Source organism: Anoplolepis gracilipes, chromosome 1 (genome assembly GCF_047496725.1).
Source record: "Anoplolepis gracilipes chromosome 1, ASM4749672v1, whole genome shotgun sequence".
Lineage (NCBI taxonomy): Eukaryota > Metazoa > Arthropoda > Insecta > Hymenoptera > Formicidae > Anoplolepis > Anoplolepis gracilipes.
This window is the reverse complement of record NC_132970.1, coordinates 12,747,501-12,768,837: the sequence shown is the minus strand read 5'-3', so window position 1 is coordinate 12,768,837 and position 21,337 is coordinate 12,747,501. Positions and strand designations below refer to the sequence as shown.

Genomic DNA, 21,337 nt, shown 5'->3' with positions numbered 1-21,337 from the left:
AAGCGAAATCATTAGATCGTCAAAGTGACATCATAACTTGACTTGGTGTGTTTGCGGAACGGAGAAAAAAGAAATTGATGGATCTGATAAATGCCACGAATAAAAAAATTTGAATTCGCAAAAATTTTAATTTAAAGTAATTTATTTCTCTTTCTAGGTTTAAAGAAAAGGATCAGAAATATGTAAAATCCTACGTATACGTGTACATATCTCGAAGTATGTTGTGGAAAAATTATTTTAATCATTATACATATATTCATAGGTATCGCATGTCCTTTAAATATTTCTCTGTGCCGAGAGATCGCTATTACGTTCTGAAAACGCAGAAGACACTAGCCAGCGCGGTATCTACGTTGAAGTATACGTGCTACTGATTATTACGCGGGGTAGCAGCGGCGTCGTCGGGAGAGTTTCGTCGCCATCTCGTCCATAACGAAATCCAGGAAATTTTTTTCACACTCAACGCCCACGCCTCGCCCTTTCCCGTTAAGCGGATATTATTATCTCCACTCGTTTCTTCTTCTCGCGCTCCTTTCCCGCTATCGCGCGTTTTTCCCATTGCGACGGACGGCCACCTCGGCATGCACGCTCTGATGCCGTTTTGAGTCAACTGAGATTCTAATTAAAAAATTAGCGTTAATTATACGACACGCGGCCGCAGTGAGCATGCAGCGTGACACGTCGCGTGTGATATAGCTGCCGGTACACAGGAAAAGAGATTGCCCAGGTGAAAAACTCTCAACAAATGCATTTTAATCAACGCTTCGTCGGTTTCTCACGTTATACGTAGAGACGTAGAACACACGAAAGTTAGAGGATTTTTTCATTGCTCTTTTGCCGCGAATTTTCGCAACAAGACGGATTTTCGTTTTCTCTTCATTTTCATCTCTTCACGGCAGATTAAATGATATATGTATATGTATATTAATATACTAATATATTAATATATGATTTTGTATGTATATATTAATATATGATTTTATATCAAATAATAATTATACGTTAAAATTAATGTCGTGTACAAAAGAATTCGTTTATTTAAAACAATTCTTTTAAGTTAAAAATTTGTAAGATAAAAATTAGAGAAAAAAAATATTGTATAAAATAATCACATAAGAATTTAGATAAGAACTTAGATACAAAAAGGATTTAGATCAAAAAGAACATTATTTGCAATACCAATTTGTATTAATTATCATAAAATTTAGATAATGTTATATTATACATCATACAATCATTTTCTCTCCAATTTTTATCTTAAAGATTTTCTTGGAACTTTGATAGTTACAGATAAAGTCATAAAAACATAGTAATAAATTTCGTATCTTACTTTCGCAGTTCGTGTACTATAGCGATATATTATAGAACTAATATTTTCATTGAGTATCTACATTTATCCTTCCGAGTCATTAATTACCACAACGAGCTTACGTTAGGTAGGTATCGATCGACGAAGGAAAGCCCCGATAAGCTCGTCGTGACCGACTTTGGAGTGACGATGCGACGTTCCCGCAATCGCTCCAGACGTTTAAAGACGCTTAAAGATGAGGGTAGAAATGCCAAGGCTAGACATGACATAAAAAGAAGATACATCTATATGATTTCTATATGATTTTAATTTAGCGCATGCTAGAACGTTGGACGTAATATCTCACATCTTCTCTCTCGTCGTGTTCGCGACCGTGTGATCGATCAGAAAAAAATTATTTGACCACTCTGATAAGTGGAGAAGACAGATTAATGAAAACTGCGCGGAAACTAGCCGGTGAATTTTTCTCTGTGTCTGCAACGCAGGTTATTACACCTGAATTAAAAAGGTTCGATCAGCGACGTCATGGCCGAACAATAACTCACCCTTCCCGTCGCGCCGTCGATGCAAATGCACTGGCGTTGTTCTATTGCTCGTCTCGATCAGGGAAACGAACGTACATACCTCGTAGTATATATGCAGTTTGCCGTTGCATTTGGCGTTCATTTTGAAAGCCATCGCATACGACTCTACGTCAATCACGACGAGTTGGTGTTTATTGTCGTTTCATGATGCAATTTAATTTTCTTCAACCACACGCGAGCGGCGATCTTTATGGCGTGTATTGGCTTGTATTTTAGAACTAGTTAAAAATTGAAAAATAAAAATAGTTTTTCAATATGTATTTTAATATTGTATTAAAAGTGACATTTACTCGTAGCGTTTTTACAAAATGACGTTAATTGCTTTTTGCATAAAAATCAAAGTGAATTTTTCTCAACTATTAACTTTTCAACAAATTTTTTAATTATTGCAAAGGCATGTTGATTATGTTTTTTTCCAACACAAAACATTAATCTAACAATAAATATCGACAAGAATAATACCACCTCTGACCTCTTTAAAGAATCGCATATATGACAATGTAATTTTTTGAAAATTATTATTATAAAAAATTAAGATATCACATATATTTCGCGTATGTAATATTTATTTAGCAAAAAGGAATGCGTGTTAATAGTTCAATAATCAAGACACATTACAGCAAGAAACAAATCAGCTTGGTTACGAAAGAAGATAGTTGTTGCCTACGAAAGATAGGAAACAAGGGATTTCTTGACACTAGTGCCATCGGCATTTCAAGAGTACGCTCGACATCTTAACCCCCGCCTCTTGAACCTCCGCAACCTGATCTCGTAGTGTATCCACGAGAAATCGATCCGTCAGGTTAACAGTCTTAACAACCCTCAATCACCACAGACTCGTACGTTGCTGTTCGTCGTCTTTCTCTAGGTTTGCTTGACGAGGAAAGAAAAGCTTTTGTCTTAGATTTTGCGTTCTCAACAGTTTCGTAGTTCCCTTTTAAACAGTATGATTTAAATTCGCAACCGATACGGCCGATTAGGCAGGATAAATCTCAGAAATCTTAAGAGAGACGAAAAGTCTCGGAGTTTAATTGAGTATTTTTAATTTTTTTTACTTCCTTTTTTCAGTTTGTAGTTACTTTCAACTTAAATGTGATTAATGTAATTTATTCTTCAATCACGTGAAGAATTATTGTTATATTCGACAATCACTAATTTCCTATGTGTTGCATCGATTTTCTTATCTTGAATCTTATTATATGTGTACGCAGATTAAAAATTATTTATACGGTTTATATAAAGATGTGTTGTCATTTTCATAAAATCTGTGAGTGAATGAAGAAATTAGTAAAAATGAGACATTTTTCATAGAGATGCATAAGCAATCGCTAAAATTATCCAAAGTAATAACATAACATTTAAGCTGTTGAAGAGTCGTCTGTGACCGCCGAACGATATTTGAAATTGATATCAAAGGATAACCAGTTTATGAACGATAAATGGAACGAGGTTTCTACCGTTATGCGTCTAGTAACAGTCGCGATGCACATCATACTGGCAATCAATGGGTGCACACCACCGAGGATCAAAACCGCACCCAAAATCATTAGGGGATCGGAAACTGATTAAGGGGAGAGGAGTTAAGCCCGGATCAAGCGTATGAAAGAGTCACGGTGGTCCCTCATTGTCGACCCGGGCTATTCATTTGGCGCATTATCTGCTTGGTTCACGTGCGGTTGATACTCATCTATAATTTCGCGCCTGCCAGCGTCTCCGTTCTGACGAAATTTCACTCATTTCTATTCATTTGCATTAGTGTTACCCTTCTCAATTTCGTCTTCTACTCTAGTTAAAATTGAGAGATTAAAGGAAAATATAATCGCGATAAAGTGATACATATAACATGGCTTTCAAACATCGTCTATAGTTTGCTGATAAGGTATTGTAATTATTCTCTGACATCATAATGTGACACGAAATATATGAAAATAAAATTGCGGAAATTATTATATATATAAATTAAATAGACATCTTTTTAGGTCTTGATATTTAAAAAAAAATACTATATATAGTATATATAAATATATGTAAAAAAAATAATTTATTTTTAAAGATTTCTTGATAAAGGAAAAGATAATAGTACTTAAAGTTACAAATATTCTTGGAACGATATTTTATACGCGATATATTATTATAACAGTAGTTTAATCTCATAAGAGTCTGAACAGTACTGATTTATAATTAGGTAGAACGTCATAATCCGTGGGTGTATTGGGCGTATCCACGTTCGACAAAAACCGTTCCCAACTATGGAATAACGTAGGGGTGAGATGAGTTCTGAGGCAGTCCCGATTTCCTGCGACATATGCGCTGTAGAAGCGGTGTTGAGTAATTGTTGCGATTTATCAAAACGATATGTCGAGACCGTATTAAGGGCGGTCAGCTGGCGTATAATCTTCGTAGGAACGTCGAGGGATGATGGGGCGGCGTTGACAAAAAAAAACCGGCAAGCTAACCCTCTCGAGTATTTTTTAAAAGTAGCTGAATTTTAATAGATTAATTTTAATATTAATTTTTCTTTGAGTATTAAATTATTTTTTTTTTAAATAAAAATCTCTTCTTGAAAAATAAATGTGACATGATGCGCATCTCAATGCAATGTATGTTGTTGGGTCAGACGAATAAAACGAACCAATCGCGGCCTTGGAAGCGGGGATGAGGAAGATGGGGAGGTGGATAAATGAGATAATATAATTTGCAACAATAAAATTAATCATTATAATTGTAATTCAATGTATAACTAATTATGACCAATGTAATTAATATATTATATTAATAATATTAATATAATATGATCTCTCTTATGATACCTAATAAATGGATATTTGTTAGTTTTTAATAATCTCTTGTATAATTATAATTATAACTATTAATCTTTTATCATTAGGTTATACATTGTTTGAACAATTTTTTATCATTTTTTTGTACAATTATTTTTATAAAAAAATCACATACTTATCATAATAATTATTATAATTTTAATTATTAACATTTAACTATCACATTAATTTAATTGTTAGCAGAGTTTTTTTCACTCAGACTAGTAATTTTTCAAGTTAATAATTCATTATTAGATGGAAATAAATGATTAAAACTTACCGTTAGCTACGCCAAATAATTGGAAAAACTAATTGTAAGTCAATTTAGCAAATTAATACATATGCAAAATATTTGCACTTATAAAGAGAATAGATAAACTAATCGCAAGGGAGTAGTATAAAAGCGTATAGTTAACACACACAATTCTATTAACGCATTCGCTTCGCGAATACACGCGATCGTCCTCGGGGTATAAAAGCAAAACATCAACATAGATATGATGTTCACGAACCTATTAAATTCTACGATTCAATAACTTTAAAATTACTGTCTCACTTTGAACGAACATCATAATACCTCGCATATCTATCTTCTCTTTATCATCAGGTATTAATCAAAACGTGCTGCTGCGCATCAAAATTAGCGATTAATCCACCATTTAATTCCAACGCTCGTCTCGTGGCTCCATACAAAATCGGATTCGTTGGGAAAATTATCCGAGTTCAGTTTCTGAAAGGACGAATCGTCTCCGGTGTATAGAGACCAAAGGAAAGACAGGATGGATAGGACGCTGATTCGTGCAGGGTACCTACCCGAGGGGTGTCAAAGTGACCGATCGTGACTCGGTCGTACTATCAGCTGGCTATCATCCCGGCTTGCATTTGCAGGAAGGAAAGCAGAATGTATTCGAGTGGCTCTATGGTCGTCTTGGGAATAGTCGCTTTCGAGGTTGCATGTACAGGGATGTTGTACAGCCTCCCTTTGGCTGTACGTGAAATCCTATGTGGGTTGCATACGAACACACGGAGCCTCGCTCTACGGGCTTGCGACTCGGTCTCGCTCCCTCCTGATTGCACATACGTGATACGCGTGCGTTATGCGAATGACTCTGCTTTCGAGAGAGCCGCGTTAAAGGTGGGTTTCAAGGGTGCGATATCGCACCATCGTCGTGGCATCGATACTATTTTTTGATTTTCCGATTTGTTTCAGGCACCGTATGTCGAGAATACGTGAAATAGTTTGCATCTATATGAAATTGGATTATTCAAATGTATGTTATAATATCCAAGCTACAATATTTGTGATAACAACATTACATATACATTGTATAAGACATATACAAAATCCAGATTAAAAGAAATGAGCGACGATTCTTCTCTTTCTTTTCCTCTCTTTATAAATTTTTATTCTTACTCGTGAAAAAAGTATTTTTATTATCATTATAATTAATATTGAAAAATCTTATATAAAAGTTTATCCTTGAGACTTTACAAGTTAAATATCGGCGCAAATCATTTTTGTTAATTCATTTTCTTTAACGAGAATTTACATAAAGGATGACATATTGGACTACCGCAATGAGAGATTACTTGCGTATGTGATGACGCGTAAATGGACGCATTTAATCGAGCGTGTAGCGTGAATACGCCTACGCGATATGCATACATTACGCAGAAGCCCACGATTCATGAAACGTATGTCAAAGGAAGGTTTTCAGGGATACGTTGGATATATATAATGTTATGATTACAGTCCGCATGCAATAATAACGATTTGAATAACGATACCGTCGCACAAACGACAGCTTGCTGCTTTGCGCATGTGACGACGATCGTTGGCAGTGCACATGACAATGCATCCTTCAAATATTACAGCGTTCAAACTGAGCCGCGCGATCATTAACGATCAAATTATTTATTTAACGAACCGTACACAGTACACAAATGGTTGATGCGCGCGCTATTGAAAGTGTCATGTTACGAAGTGAAGGCTGATAAACCAAATCGCGGATCCGAAATTGAATTCTTTTTAAATTAATTCGTAAACCCGTGTATTTCTAAAGCTTGTAACTATTTATATGAGCCACGTACCGTACCGATATATATCCGACAGATATTGTATATTCGACGGCAATACGTAATCTCGATAGAAAAAAAAAAATTTGTCATGTATGCACGTTTTTCACAGCAAGATCCCTCTATGATTAAAACCAACGGGCGCGTCTAGCGAATGAGCGGGCGAAATAAACGCGTCAGATATATCGAGGCGTGTTGCAAGAACCAAACAGGATTTATGCTATTTCATGCGATTTATTTTTCGTGAGCGTTTGAATGGACGCCGCTAATATCGTGAATTGAAATCATTTTGATTGCGTCGTTACGCATACTGTGCGTTCATGGAAAGCGCAGTGATGATAACTGGCGGTCACCCGATCTGAATATGCATGAATAAAAATGCACGTGCCAATCGATAATTGGATTCGCCATTCTCCGCGCACCACAGGCGGAGAAGTGCAAAAAGGCGCAGCCGATTCATCGATTTTGCGCGATTTCTTTTTGCGCATAATTTTACCACTTTTACTGATTCGCGTTGTCCTCCGTTTCTCTTTGAAGATCGCGCCCTTCCATTTTTGTCAGAAATATCACTTGCGCGGAATATGAACTAGTTCTGTATAAATAGGTAATTTTTCTTTACGAAAGTTTTTATCACGCGAGTTTTTCTTATCAAAATGATAATAGTTAAACCTCAAGTTAAATTTAAAAAAAAGTAAATCTAAACAAATTAAAACCGAGATTTAATCATTCAAGCACAATTAGTTAAATTTCTTAATAAACATTAAATAATATCTTTTTTTTAGTTTATTTTCTATTTATAGTGGACGACTATTAGAGTTGTGTTGAAAATAAACGGTTATATTTTCCTTTCTTGATTTCAGTAGTTATTTAACTAACTAGAATCCGGTACCTGATTGTGACCTGTAACTTTCATTTAAGCTTTTTCACAAATCACAAAAAAGTTTACACCGCACTAAGCATAGAAGAAAAAGTGTTTCTCATTGAGTGCTCTTCTAAAATAGACAAAAACTGTACCGAGGACATATCATGGATAGTAAATATTGATCTAAAAAAAGTCAAACAAAACTACACGTAAAAGTTTATGTTTTTCATATTTCTTACCCGTCTCTTCCCTAGAATCTTTTTTTGTAATCCCTACATATTATGCTAGATTTTTTCATTAAAAAAATGTTTCAAAAGTAAAAATAAAATTTTTATTTATTTTTTAATTTGTATTTCAAAGTTTTCGCAAATGATTGTAGCTGTTTTGTGCCGATTTTGATATAGATATCATCTTGAAAACATGCTTCAACATAGTTAATGCGCGCAAGCAAATTTTTGCCCTTTTTTTATAATGTATAAGTTATTAAAATATTATTAAAATATATTAAATTATTGAATATTGTTATATATTTTTTCATACTGACAGTAATAAAAACTTACTCTCCTCTACAAAAGCGTTTTATTGATTTTGTTCAAAGTAATAACTTTTATTTTCAACACAATTTAAACAATCATCTGTTAGATAAAAAGACTTCTGTAATAGAAATTTAGCGTCAAGTATTATCGCGAATTGAAATTTTGATTCTGTACGAGTGAGAATAACTTTTGCCCGAGCACTTTGTAGTTTATACGCGGTGAGGAGTTTAGGGTCGTTCGGAGGTAAGTTTTTCCTGGCGGGGCCATTTCTGCGAGTTACGGGCGCGTAGTCTTGAAAATCTCGCTTAAGGGATTCGTTCGGGTTAGAATCGTAAACGGAGGATCCCTCGGCCGTATATAGAAACGAACCCTTAGAAACGTCCGTAGGTAGACGGAGAAATAAGGGACAGAGGGATAGTGCCGAGTTAACTCTCCACCCCACCCCGTCTGTCTGTCCTTCCTTGATTTATTTAATTTTGTTTCTCGATTTATAGGAGATTGCGCGCATCGATACCATTTCGTCGATAGAAGTATACGCCGATAAGTCGACTACCGCACGACGGTGCATGCGGAAACCCGATATACGTTACAGAATCAATCATACTTCTAAAATTACCGTTCGCCATGAAGTTTCACGTTGCGATGTGGAAAACAAATATCGCTATTCAATTTTGAACAACCGATGCTATTGAACTATATGTATGGAAAGTGTATGACTTCCATGAAAAATAGCTAGACTGAGGATTGACTCTGTCTCTCTTTCTGTTTAATGTCATCTGTCATAGTTTGAAAAATTTACCGCCTGTCTCGCTGCAAGTGACGTCTCATTTAGACGTTAAAAATTCCGACAAATAAAATGAATAAACATAATGTTTAATTAAAATTAAAACAATTTATATTTATGTTGTAATTGTGATATTTATTTCATCTCATCGTATTTTTGTTTCAGCATATATTGATATCTTACTTTAGCGTATATTAGAAAAAAGGCAATTTTTATTACGACAGTAATTTGTAAATCGTTTTCTATTGCCGGATATCAACGACAAGCTTGTGTTTTCGACCGATTTTACTAAACGAGAACTGACTAAACCAACAGGACGAGTCTCTCGATCCTCATCCAATAGTCAGGCGAAAAACAATGACGTGCTTTGATATGACATATAATTCAATGACCGACGTATGCAGTAAACGTGATTTTTGAACGTCGCATAATGATATACAGCGCGAGACTTGTTCGAATCAGGAGCGCGAGATTTAGCAATTAAATTTCGCGATTACCGTGCGCAGCGAGAAGCTCCACGCTCCCGCTCGCCCGAATATTTATACACCAAATGGTTCAATTACCTTTAATTACATTGACGTTAACCATAAAGAGGAACAGGCGAAGGTTCGGCCGCGCTTATTTCACGTTTGTGTCATAAACGATTCATATTCATCACTTCGCCATATCTCGCAAGTACGATCTCGCGATAATGAGATTATCGCGATCGAATTGACAACCCGAAATGTGCCAAACGGATGCGGCTCTACGAAGAGAATGTCCATCTCATACAATTTTAAAATGAGAATAATATCCGAAGCAGGCCAATTGTCAATTATCGCGTTGGCGTGGATCGATTGGAAACTCTCTTTCTCTCTCTCTCTCTCTCTCTCTCTCTCTCTCCCTCTCTCTGTCTCGAGAAGTTTCTCGCATTTTTCTGTGAACAATGGATCGTTGCGATCCGTTTTCATTCTAATCGGTTAGTTTTTAGCCGCGGACGATTTCCCCAAGCGGGGACAGCGAAGGAAAAAAAGCTCCGAGGATGTAGACACCGACTAACTCGGACCACGCTGGACGGAGTTTCACTTTTAATTAATTGAATTCCATAATCTAATCTGGCTTCCGCACGACCGTTCATAGCGTAGCGACTTTCCTTCCCCCCTTTCGGCTCCTCCTCGGTCGAAACCCGCACGTTCGCAAATGAACTACGCGTACATACATACACGTTACCGTGGGGAAGAGGAGACGATGCATTCAAATGGCGTCCGTCAATAAGCCGAGCCAGTCGATTTTCCGTCCCGATAAGGTCGTGATAAAAGGCACCCTCGCATCGTTCACATACACATACACACATACACACACATGACCGTCCGGGGATCTCTTTCGTCGATCATCCGTGTTTTATCAGGCCGGAATTATGCCACCCCTTTATATTCCCGATAGGTATTCTCGGACGACTTGGTCCAATCGAGAGAACGCGGCCGAGGATCCATGCGCGAATGCAGATAGAAGGAGGAAAATCTATTCCGTAGGAATATATATCGAGGGCCGATCAAGGCTCTCGTCCCTCACACCCATATGTCCGACGACGACGACTACGACGATTCGTCGTCCCTTCGAGGAAACTGAAGAGCGATTCCGAAGGGCGCGAGCGATCGCCATAAGATTCCGGGCACGTAAGCTTTTCCTATTTATTGCACCTTTTTCGGCCGGCCGGCTTCGCTTAAATCATTGCGCATCCCCCTTATTGAATAGGATGAGCGAGATGCATGGTTTACCAGTCGTCCGTTGCTGCCGCCATTCCCGACGAAGAGCCTCGGCCTCCTCTTACTCTTCGTCCTTCTTCGCTGACAACCGTGAATAAAGTTTCCAATATCCCATTCGATCGGACGCCCATCGCGTTCGCGGAAGGAGGCCGAAAGAGAAAAGTCCGGAAAGACTTTTTCTGCTTCCGGCGATGTTCTCCCGCGCGGCTCTAAAAGCTCTAACCTGCCTGAACGTCTTTTGAAAGAAAAGCGAAAAAGGAATCGGAAAAAGCTCGAGCGGAAATCGCAGTCAAGTAAAATAAAAGACATTTTTTACATGCGAAATAAAAATCGACGATACGTAATGTCACTCAATTAATTAGAAATAAAAGAGGGAGAGAGAAAAAGAGAGAACAATAGACTATTGTGTACAATATCTCATTCACTCATTGTCAGTTATCGTATACGTGATGCGTGCTATTGCTCGACTGAGTTTCTCAATTAGAAATAAGGATAATTACGTCGGCAATTTCCGCGACATATGTATGCCTTCGTGCATAGTTCGATGATAACGTACAGAGAGAAGACAATGGACCGTTTCGCGCCACTTCGATATCAAGTCGATGCGACTGTATGGGTAACGTAACGTCGAAATAGTGCACTGGAGGCAATTTCAAGAGAGATAGAATCTTCGCAAGTAGAATCTAGCGCGTTTTAATATTAGATCTGCCCAGTTGGACGCCATCCATACCTTCGAGGTACACAAACGAGGATATTTACCCGAATAACGGTCAAATTCATTCTCTTGGCACATGAGATAGTATGAAGCTATCGAAACGATCATATTTCGCAAACTTCCGTCATCTGTCATATTTATAAACGATATTTGGTAGCACAATTTTAATTTACTGTGAAAGATGTGTATAATACTGATTGTGAATTATATAACAACATAATATATTCACCTAATTTTCTATTATTTTTCTCTCTCTCGCTTTCTCAATTAAAGTTGTGATTATTTACATTTTCTCAACTTAAAATTTCAAATAAATTTTTACTAATTTTCTTTCAAAATAAAAGGATTAAACGTGTAATAACTTTTTATTTATTCTTTATTTATTTACCGTGAAAATATATTTTATTCTTAGATTAAAGTATTATAAATATTTTTGTTAAAATAAATAAAAATAATTAAAATTTAAAACTAATAAACTGCATAGATGTATAAAAAAAATGTTATCAAAATTTCATTTATTTGAAATTTTATACAAGATAATTGAAATTTACATAGTTGTAAAAATTTTTAATAGTACTTAACCAAATTTTAATTAAAGAAAGATGAGTCAATAAAAAAGTGGAATTATAAAAAAAAAAAAAAAAACGAAATTAGAAAAGATAGTTGTTTACATCCACTTTTTTATGTATAAATAAAAAAAGTGGAAGGTTTTTCAAGAATAATAATAAATTTCAATAATCGATCTAAGCGTAGATAATAATAGAAAAATACACCGTGCGTACAAAACGCATCACAATTGCATTTTTTACATTTCGTTTTTACATAAATAAATCGAAAAAGCTAACTCTTTTATATAATATGCCAGTGTTTTTTTTTCGAACTGATTGTGGTGCAACGGAAAGGTTAATTCGGCCGAGTTAAAGCTTGCTTGACCAGTGACCTTACGCAGTCAAATATGCGTCTCGCATCGGGACGTCGGGAATCGTGAGGGCCGCCGACCCGTCGCGAGAGGTCGAACCTCGGGATTCGCCGGTCAACCGTGCGAAAGAGGGTAAAAGGGATCCTCCGTGTGCGGTCGGGCAGTCCTTTTTGCCCGACGAGGTACGAAAACCTAAAAGGGTTGCTATTTTTTCTCCCCTCCTTGGACAAGGAAGCCGGTGGAAAATTCTTTGAAAGCGGCGCCGCGGATTACTTTACGCTACAGCCGCGGAGAGGCCGAAAGGGGGGCTGTGATCAAAGGATACGATCGAGGTAATATCCGGCGATCCAGGTGTTAATGAAGGGAGTTCAAAGGAGACTCTCTTTCTCTTTCTCTCTCGTCAGTGGGCCGCGCGACAAGTAAAAAAGGGCTATCGAAGGGGCCTATCGACAATGATGGCGGATTGAAGGAGTCGCAGGATTTCTCTAGACTTCTAGACTATATATACCTACATGTATACCTCTCTCTCTCTCTCTCTCTCTCTCTCTCTCTCTCTCTCTCTCTCTCTCTCTCTCTGCTGGATAAAACGTAAATACGATGCAACGGGTGTCTCGGGGACGGTCGAGAGTATTTTCGACCTCTGTTCTCTCTTGGCGCGCTGCGCGGTCTCTTCTATCGTAACATAAATATCTTCACGAGTAATTTCTACAGTCTCCACGATGTGACGTAAACCGCGAGTTTATTTCCGCCCCTTTTGTTAGTTCGAGTGTTTTCAACTTGTAAACGTCTCTTCTCTTTCCCGTCTGTTCTCCCTATCGCGGTCCTCTTCATTTCTCCTCTATCTCTATCGCTCTTTCTCTCTTTCTGACGGAAACACATGGTAATTCTGGAGAGAGCTTTGCACAATTAAACTTCACGTCATGATTCCGCCCTCGCGTGCTTATCGTAACCGGACAATGCGGAAGGTGGTAAGCGGGACGTGCTTAGAAGAGAGGACGGTGGTACAATTAAGACTAATTGCAATGTAGTACAACGGTCAGACGTTTTAGTAGCACGCTGGTTAGGGTATATTAATTCCACGTAAGAGTTTCAAGTTGAGTCAATTTCCAATTCATCCTTTACTATTCAAAAAACTGCGAGAAAAACTTGCATTGATCTGTATTTTTAACATTGAGTACAATACTACTGGATTCTGATTATAATTAGTATAAAAAAAAAAAAACAAGTATTGATATATAAAACTGAAAATTAAAAAAACATATTTTTATACGTAAATATATTTGTGAAAATATAAACTATAATTAAAAAGATTAATTTAAAAATGCGTTCCTGATTCATTAAGAACCAACTCGAGATATATGTCATGCATTTTACTTTACGGCAAAAATAGTGTTGACTTTCATTTCAAACGCGCTGTTTGCTTTAAATTCGTCCGCTCTTTGTTCGAAGCACCGTACTATACAAGATTAAATTGTCTTGTAAGATTTTCGCCTCGTTATAGAGTGCCATACATGGCATCCATCCATGCGAGTTTATTTTTAATGAAACAATTGCCCCAATTAGAGAGGCTCTGTGTTTGGCAGTGTTATGTGATCGTACGTTGGTCTTTAATATCAAATGTGCAAAACATGCCTTGGACGTTACGGAATAAAATTGATAAAAAAGAAATATTGATTTAAAAAAGTATATATCAAGAAATAATGTATTAATGAAATGATGAGATTTAAAAATATAACAGATAAATTACCTCTTGTAAATAAGTATTTTTCATTTCTAATTATGCAAATTGTTTAATAATTTATCTAATAAGAAAAAATTTAAAGAGTAAAAATTAAAAATGCATTAACGCAATAATTATAAAATTGTATAATTCTATGCTAATCTCTTTTTACGCATTTAATATTTATAATTTTATATTTAATATACACATAATATTATATTATATTGCGTAGTATTCAAGATTATTAAGCGTAATACAAAGCTTAATTAATTACTGGTCAGAACTTAATTATGGAATTGTTTGTTCCGCGTTATAGTAAGCTAATATCCCAGTTTCATGACGGTTCGTTTGTTAACCATTGCCTTAGGATGATTCACATGTGAAACGAACTCTGCGGTATAAGGAACACGTGCAACGCATAACGCATGTCGTTACGCCGGCACTCCTCGTCCGGTCGCCGAGAATGTAAAAGCACAAACGACTTTTAGTATCTAAATCCAGGCATGATTGGCTACGAGTTTACGACCGTGGCTGTTTCGTCGTTAAAGCAGTTATAGTCATTTAGCTGCCGTGTCATTGGCAACGTGGAATCAGAACGGCATGCATGCATCTTGCGCCACATGCATCGCCGCGCATGAATATGAATAACAAAATGGACTAACAATAACGTTGCGCGCATCCGCCTTTGGAATTATAATTAACCGCAAATCACTTCTCTCGCTTCGCAGAACATTCATATAACTTTCTTGGTGCGTAAAATTTAATCGGTTTACGTGTCTCTATAATTACGATAAAAGTAATAATAATTTATTAAGCACTCTCAGAGTTACGCAACACGTCTGGATCGTTTCTGCTGTACTCTCTACATCGAATTTTCGCAACATTCCATTATACCATAATTAAACGCTTTGATGCATTAACGACGAAGTTTACGAGCACATGAAAAATTATAATTCTACGATGATAATTTTAAGTATTAGTTTTAGAAAATGGCGCTATTTATATTTTTATTTCTCTTATTCTCATTTAAACATGGTTATGAAAATGATATTCGTCGCTAGATCTCGTTTGCTAATTAATTAAAAGAAAATAGCAAGTCATAATTAAAATGGACATTTTTTTATTAATATAATATCGGAGCAAAAATATAAAAAAAATACATATTATCTGTTACTAGCAGAATACGGTGCTTCGTGGGAGTTCTTCAAAGAAAACATTTCTATGCAGATGGAGCCTGGCAGGCACGACGGTTGTCGAGACAATTAAGGCATTTTTCGGTAATTAACCAGGAACGTCGGCCACCGGCCGCTGTCCGTGCGTCAAATGAGGCGACCCGTTTTTCTCTTATTCGAAACTCACGCGCGACCGGGTCAGATAGATTTTGAGATTCGTTGTGTTCATCATGCGACAATAATGACAGTGAAGCCTATTTTGAAGACGACGTTTCCTAGATGGTGTCCCTCGGAAAAAATAATTTCTTTTGTAAGCTTTCTAATAATTTCTTAAGGATGAAAAAAATATAAAAAAAGTAAAAATTTCTTAAAACGATCAAGTAATACTTATTATTATATTTTTATCATTGTTGTTATTATTCTTATTTATAACTAATTCATTTATTTTTGATATATGTATAAAGTTAAAAAGATTACATTTCTAGTTTAAAGGATTCCGTGATGAAATTAAAGTGAGAAATATTTCTACAGCATCTATGGAGCAAGAACAGGCACGTTTGACGATGTTTCATTGCTCTGTCGCGTTAGACAGCGACGTGGACAGCGACAAACGTTGACAATGCGCGCTAGCAACGCCTCGGTGGCACGTGCCAGAGTGAGGACCACTACGACTTCGTTAGTTCTGTCACATTGCTATTCGTCACAATTTTGTTTGTCGTGTTCTGTTATTTTCGTTCTTACCCTTTTCCCGAGACACAGAAAACAATTCAGGAGTCGTCACGGCTGATTTAGAGGCGCGCGCACAATGTCACACTCAGTCCGACGTGGCCGTGACGTTAGTTTACGATTTTAGTCGAACAGGCTGTTTTCAAAACAGGTTAGTATCTTAGCGTGTCTATAATTTGTAAGATAAAAGAAGTTTATATATATATAAGCTATTATATATATCGTTGATAATGTTAGAATGCAGTTAATGCTATCGTAAATGAATTTAATTGTAAAAAGTTATAATAAAATAGAAATATGCTATAATTATGCACTATTTTGCGCCACTTCGTGCATTAAAAAGATTTTCGCATTTTCTTAATTATACTTTATTGACGCATAGAATTATACGAAATTAATATGATTAAACTGAACGAGAATGAAAATATTACGCGATTGGTTTAGCACGCATCGGAGCATTATGTAAGAACGTTAACCAATTGCGCCTGCACTTTTTGAGATGCGGCCGCATCCCTCGTGCGAACACATCTGCGCGGCACGCGTCATTGCATGGTTCGGTACCGGTTCAAGAATATCGGCCATTGCTGAAACTGATGAGCGATAAGAGATTATAGGCACACGTGGCCCACGGAGATCTGCCGCCTCTGACAGAAGCACGTGGCTTATGTCATCGGATGTAGAGGGAAATAGAAAAGATTATATACAGGGCGGTAAAGAGAGATCGTTGCACTCTTATCGCTAACCGATGCCATAGCAGGGATTGTACTGGATTTAACGAGGGTCTGGAGATGATTCGATTAAGGTTTTCTTTTTTTGCAGTGCCAGAGAGAAAGAGACAGAGAGACAGAGAGAGAGAGAGAGAGAGAGAGAGAGAGAGAGAGAACGCATGTGATGGCTAAGGTCTTTCCATAACTGTAATGTACAGACCTTTTTTTTTTACAACTATGTAATAATCCTCATATAAAGAGTGAATATGTTAGTAAAAATTTTAAAGATAAAAATATAAATTCGAAATTAAGTCTAATCAATCATTAATAATTTCATCACACAAACATATAGAAATTAGAAAAGGCATATGCATATACACTCATACATACATATAGCTCCTTTATTTCTTTGTTCTGGAAAGTCTAATCGATAAAATTAAATAATACGCACAAACGACAGATTCTTAAAAAAATACAGATTACGTAAAATGACAAAGATATAATTTCACAACGATAAACTGTAAGCTTAAAACGAGACAATTCGCTACTTTTTTCTGACTTCACGTACGCGGTAGTTAACGAAAGCTGTTATCCTTCTAATTAGCGCACGACTCTATCACCACGGTGAGAAAGAGACGGCGTTGTGGTTAATGAGTGATCATTTGCGAGGTCACGTGCGATGCGCGACGGTGAGGAGCCGAGCGGAGCGAAACAGTAAAAAGACGGCGAGAAAGACGCGCTCACCGTCGGACAGATACAAGTGGCTTCCTCTTTTCTCATCTTCTCCTGCTTCACCTGCTCCTTCTCCTTTTTCCCCTTCCCTCGGATCCTCGTAACGCGGCGCTGCGTTGAAAAACGAGAGTGTTTATCAGAGCGCGTTTAGCGTAATCTCACCTCCCGAGGCACTCGCGTAATTAGGGTCGCCTCCGTGCTCTCTCCTTTTCGTTCTTTCTTAAAATACAATGTTCATCACACGCACAAACACATGTTTAGATACGAAAGTACATACCGTGCGTGATTGTAATGCACACAATTTCTTTATACAGTTATATAATGATCTTCATAAAAAGTAGCGTATAAATATTACGACATTGATCGCTTGCGCGCACATTCTACTCCAATCTTGGTAATTTCTCTTTTTCGGTTATGTCCCTTTCGCATTCTCCCGCGCTTTTCTTTACTTCGCTCCCTATTCGATCTAAACTCCAATTTAGATTGAAGAAGAAGATAGAACGAGGTTTCCAACGAGAAACTCTCTTCTTCTCGAGCGCGAAGGACTCTATCTCCCACAGAGATTGTCCTTTTCTCTTTTATATTTCGGTTATCTTTTAACCAGAGAGATAAATAAAAAAATCACACACTGTTTTTTAAAGAAAATGTAGTGTTTTTTAAAGAAAAATTTATGGATATTTCTGTAATAATATATATTTCTGCATTAATGTATATATATATATATTTTTTTTTTCGTATGTATTTTGATTTGTCAAGTTTATATTTGTATGAAAAAAACAAAGAAAAAAATAGAAATATTTAACGAAAAATAAATTTGAGTAAAAAAAAATATCAGTTCGTCGTAGCTAGGTTTTTAGAAAATCTTTGTGATTTTAACGGGGATGTTTTCATATTGTAAAGAAGAGGACCATCGTTAAGCTAACGAGCACGTTTGTTCCAACGCACGTTCCATTCCCCGGGGGGAATACCGGCGAGTTTGAAAATTATCAAACTGATAATGAGCACAGTACGGGTACGGGTTATCGCGTGATTTACGGCAAAATACCAATTTCCTCTGTATAGAATTACCGCGGGTGGGTATAGAATTTCTAGGGCTCGGCTCAACTCGATGCGGCGAACGATGATGTTTGTTACGTTTCCATTGGAAAACGGGCATTGATCGATGCGCGCGACCTACATTTTTTGTATCAGTTGCTTTTTAATTGTTCCGACTTCTTCCAATTGCAGTTTGATTAATACCGCTATACTTTTACCTACACAGTCGTTTATTTAGTCGTTCCATTTTTTTTTATCGCGTTGCCGCACTTCCGTCCGTTATTTTTCTCACATTCTTCTCGAGCCGCACCGTGTAATGCAATCAACAAAGAGGTCGTAATTATGCAAAATTCTCATATACATACACGCTTGTGCAATTAATTCGAGTCATTTGGGTAAATCGTGAGTTTTTCTTTCGATTCTGTTCAATATGACAACAAACATAGCGATAACATAAGTATAACACAATGTATTGCTGCATATTTCTTTGAGATAATTGACACGACTAATTAATATTAATAAAAAACAAGAAAGGTGTAAAAAACGATAAGATTGTTGCTTAATTAGTACAATAATAATATGATATTATAAAAGATATTAATTATAAATTCATTTACTGTTGAAAATTAAGAGACTTTGCTAAATCTAGTAAATCTCTCAATGAGTGAATAATAAATTACTGTTTTTTTTTAACATCGTCAAATAGAAAGTTTTTCATGAAACTTCATAAAACTTCTCATAATAAAAGCCTTGTTTCAAAGTTATCAAAGAGTGATATATTAATGAATGAAAAAATTAAATGTCGAATGTGAAATTTTTGCTATTACAAACTTAGGGTTACGGATGCGCTTTCACAGCGACACTTTTCCCAACTTGCACATAGAAATGGGCGTTTAATCCGAGGCGCGAACTAGGCTCCGCGCGGCGCGTTTTTGCATTAAACATCGGGGGATATCCGAATAGCGGCTCCTGCTGACGATACATCGAAAATGCGTTTTCCATTATCCGCTCGCGAGAGCAAATCGCGTCGGTCGGGCTCGCGAAAAACGACGCTACCCGAATACGATCGTCCTCGCACCGACACGCCGGGACGGAGGTCAATTTCCAATCGCCATTTTTTTTCCTTTTTTTTTTTTTAATGGATAATCCCGAACAAACCAATTCCACCGTACCCTACTATCGCGACGTATGTAGACGCACGTATCACACGCGATTTTCGAGCTTACGCTCGGCTACATGCCGTAGCAGATGGATTTTCACGGATCGCCGCACCATTTTCGGACGCTCATTCGTTTATTGCCTAGGTAACTACTGCATGATGGACGGGCACGAATGCAGATGACAGAATTGAAAGTGATCGTCCGGTCGGGTAGGGTTCCTTTCCCTTCTCTAACCAAACGCGCTCAGTAAAGAATGATGTACAAGTTTAGAAATATAACTATCGTCAAACATCCGCAAATGTAGTTTTTTATGTCTCTCGTTGCAAAAGCTTTATTTTTCATGATTATAAATATCGTATTTTATTAAATAAGATGCTTTGGATATCTTAATTAGAGAATTTCAAAATTGATTTTAAAACTAAAAGTAAGGCAATCAAGTCTAAAATTTCCACTGTGTGCTTGTAATATCAATATTGTATAAATTATAAAAATATTTATATGCGGCATAAATAGGAGTCTCATTATCAGACAACAACGATGAGGATAGGATGAAATCATGATTTTCGTTTAACGATATAAACTCGCATAACAGGGCAAACCAATCAATAGATATTTAAACTCGGTCCGTATCGGGTAACTAACCCGCGAGCTAACTGGCGCTGAATGGAGTGAATAGCGGAGTGTAATTTTTTCATGCCCCTCTCGATAAAACTCGCGCGCCGCGAGCGTGCATCCGAACGACCAAGGGATCGTAAAGTCAGACGATTACACGCGTAAAAGTCCATCCACGCCACAACTCGTCGCTCATCGAAGTGCGATGCACTTTTATTTATGCGCCGACAATTTCGACGCGCTCGTTCATTCCGTTCGATTCATTCCCCATCGCCCACGTACGTGTGTTTCTAACTGTGGCGCCTATTTTCAAAACACCCTCTGGATTAGCCGTTTCGTCATGTCCCGCACAAAGCAGTTTCCCCCCAGCCCCTTCCCTTGCTCGGTAAATGTGGGGATGTGACAAGCCAGGTGGTACGTCATCGGAGACCCTGGTTTTTTGTCACGCTAATACGCATACCTGACGAGCCACAATGCTTTGCTTATTTCGTTACCAAACGCACGCTTCCCGTTGCAGAGCGATAGTCCCCGATGGTAACTGTATATCTGTACGATTAAGTGTTACAGCATCGAATTCGAAACTACCCTTATTCCCGCTTGGCTTGTTCGAGAAGTAGAATGAAGAAAAAAAAAAGGTTGAGGGAGCGCGGCTAGTTTTAAGAGGATCGATTGACAAGCAATACAATAGTGCGTCGCGTAATAGTGGTATTCTCTCATAAATCATATCTGAGCTCTGAGAAGAATAGAATAATGTTGCTCCGCCTGGTGCAAAATAATAATTCCGGATGTAGAGCCGTTGTGTGTAATTGTATGGAATGCTCGACGTGTTTTTTCTCCATCAACCCGTAATATTTCTCGCATTGTGTCGAGGGCGTGGTATGAAATATTGAAAATTAAAGATTTTCTTTCACACGGAGGCGACGTTGTTGCATATCGAGTGACGTGCGAGAAATTTTTCGCTGAAAAGTTATAAACTCGACGTAAGAGTCAATTAATGTGACATTGAAGGATAGATTGATAAAAACAAATCCAACAAATATATATTTGACACGCTTCTAAGAAAAATGAGTTATTTGACAAACCTTTATTAAGGTGCGTCACGACTGTCTCGATCGTTTTTTTCT

At 37.2% G+C, this 21,337-nt stretch overlaps 1 protein-coding gene across 12 annotated transcripts in view; it reads right to left on the bottom strand.

Moving 5' to 3' along the window:
• The window catches only part of Ten-m (teneurin transmembrane protein Ten-m), a 575,864-nt gene that overhangs the window by 172,775 nt on the left and 381,752 nt on the right, over positions 1-21,337 (bottom strand). The window lies entirely within an intron of this gene.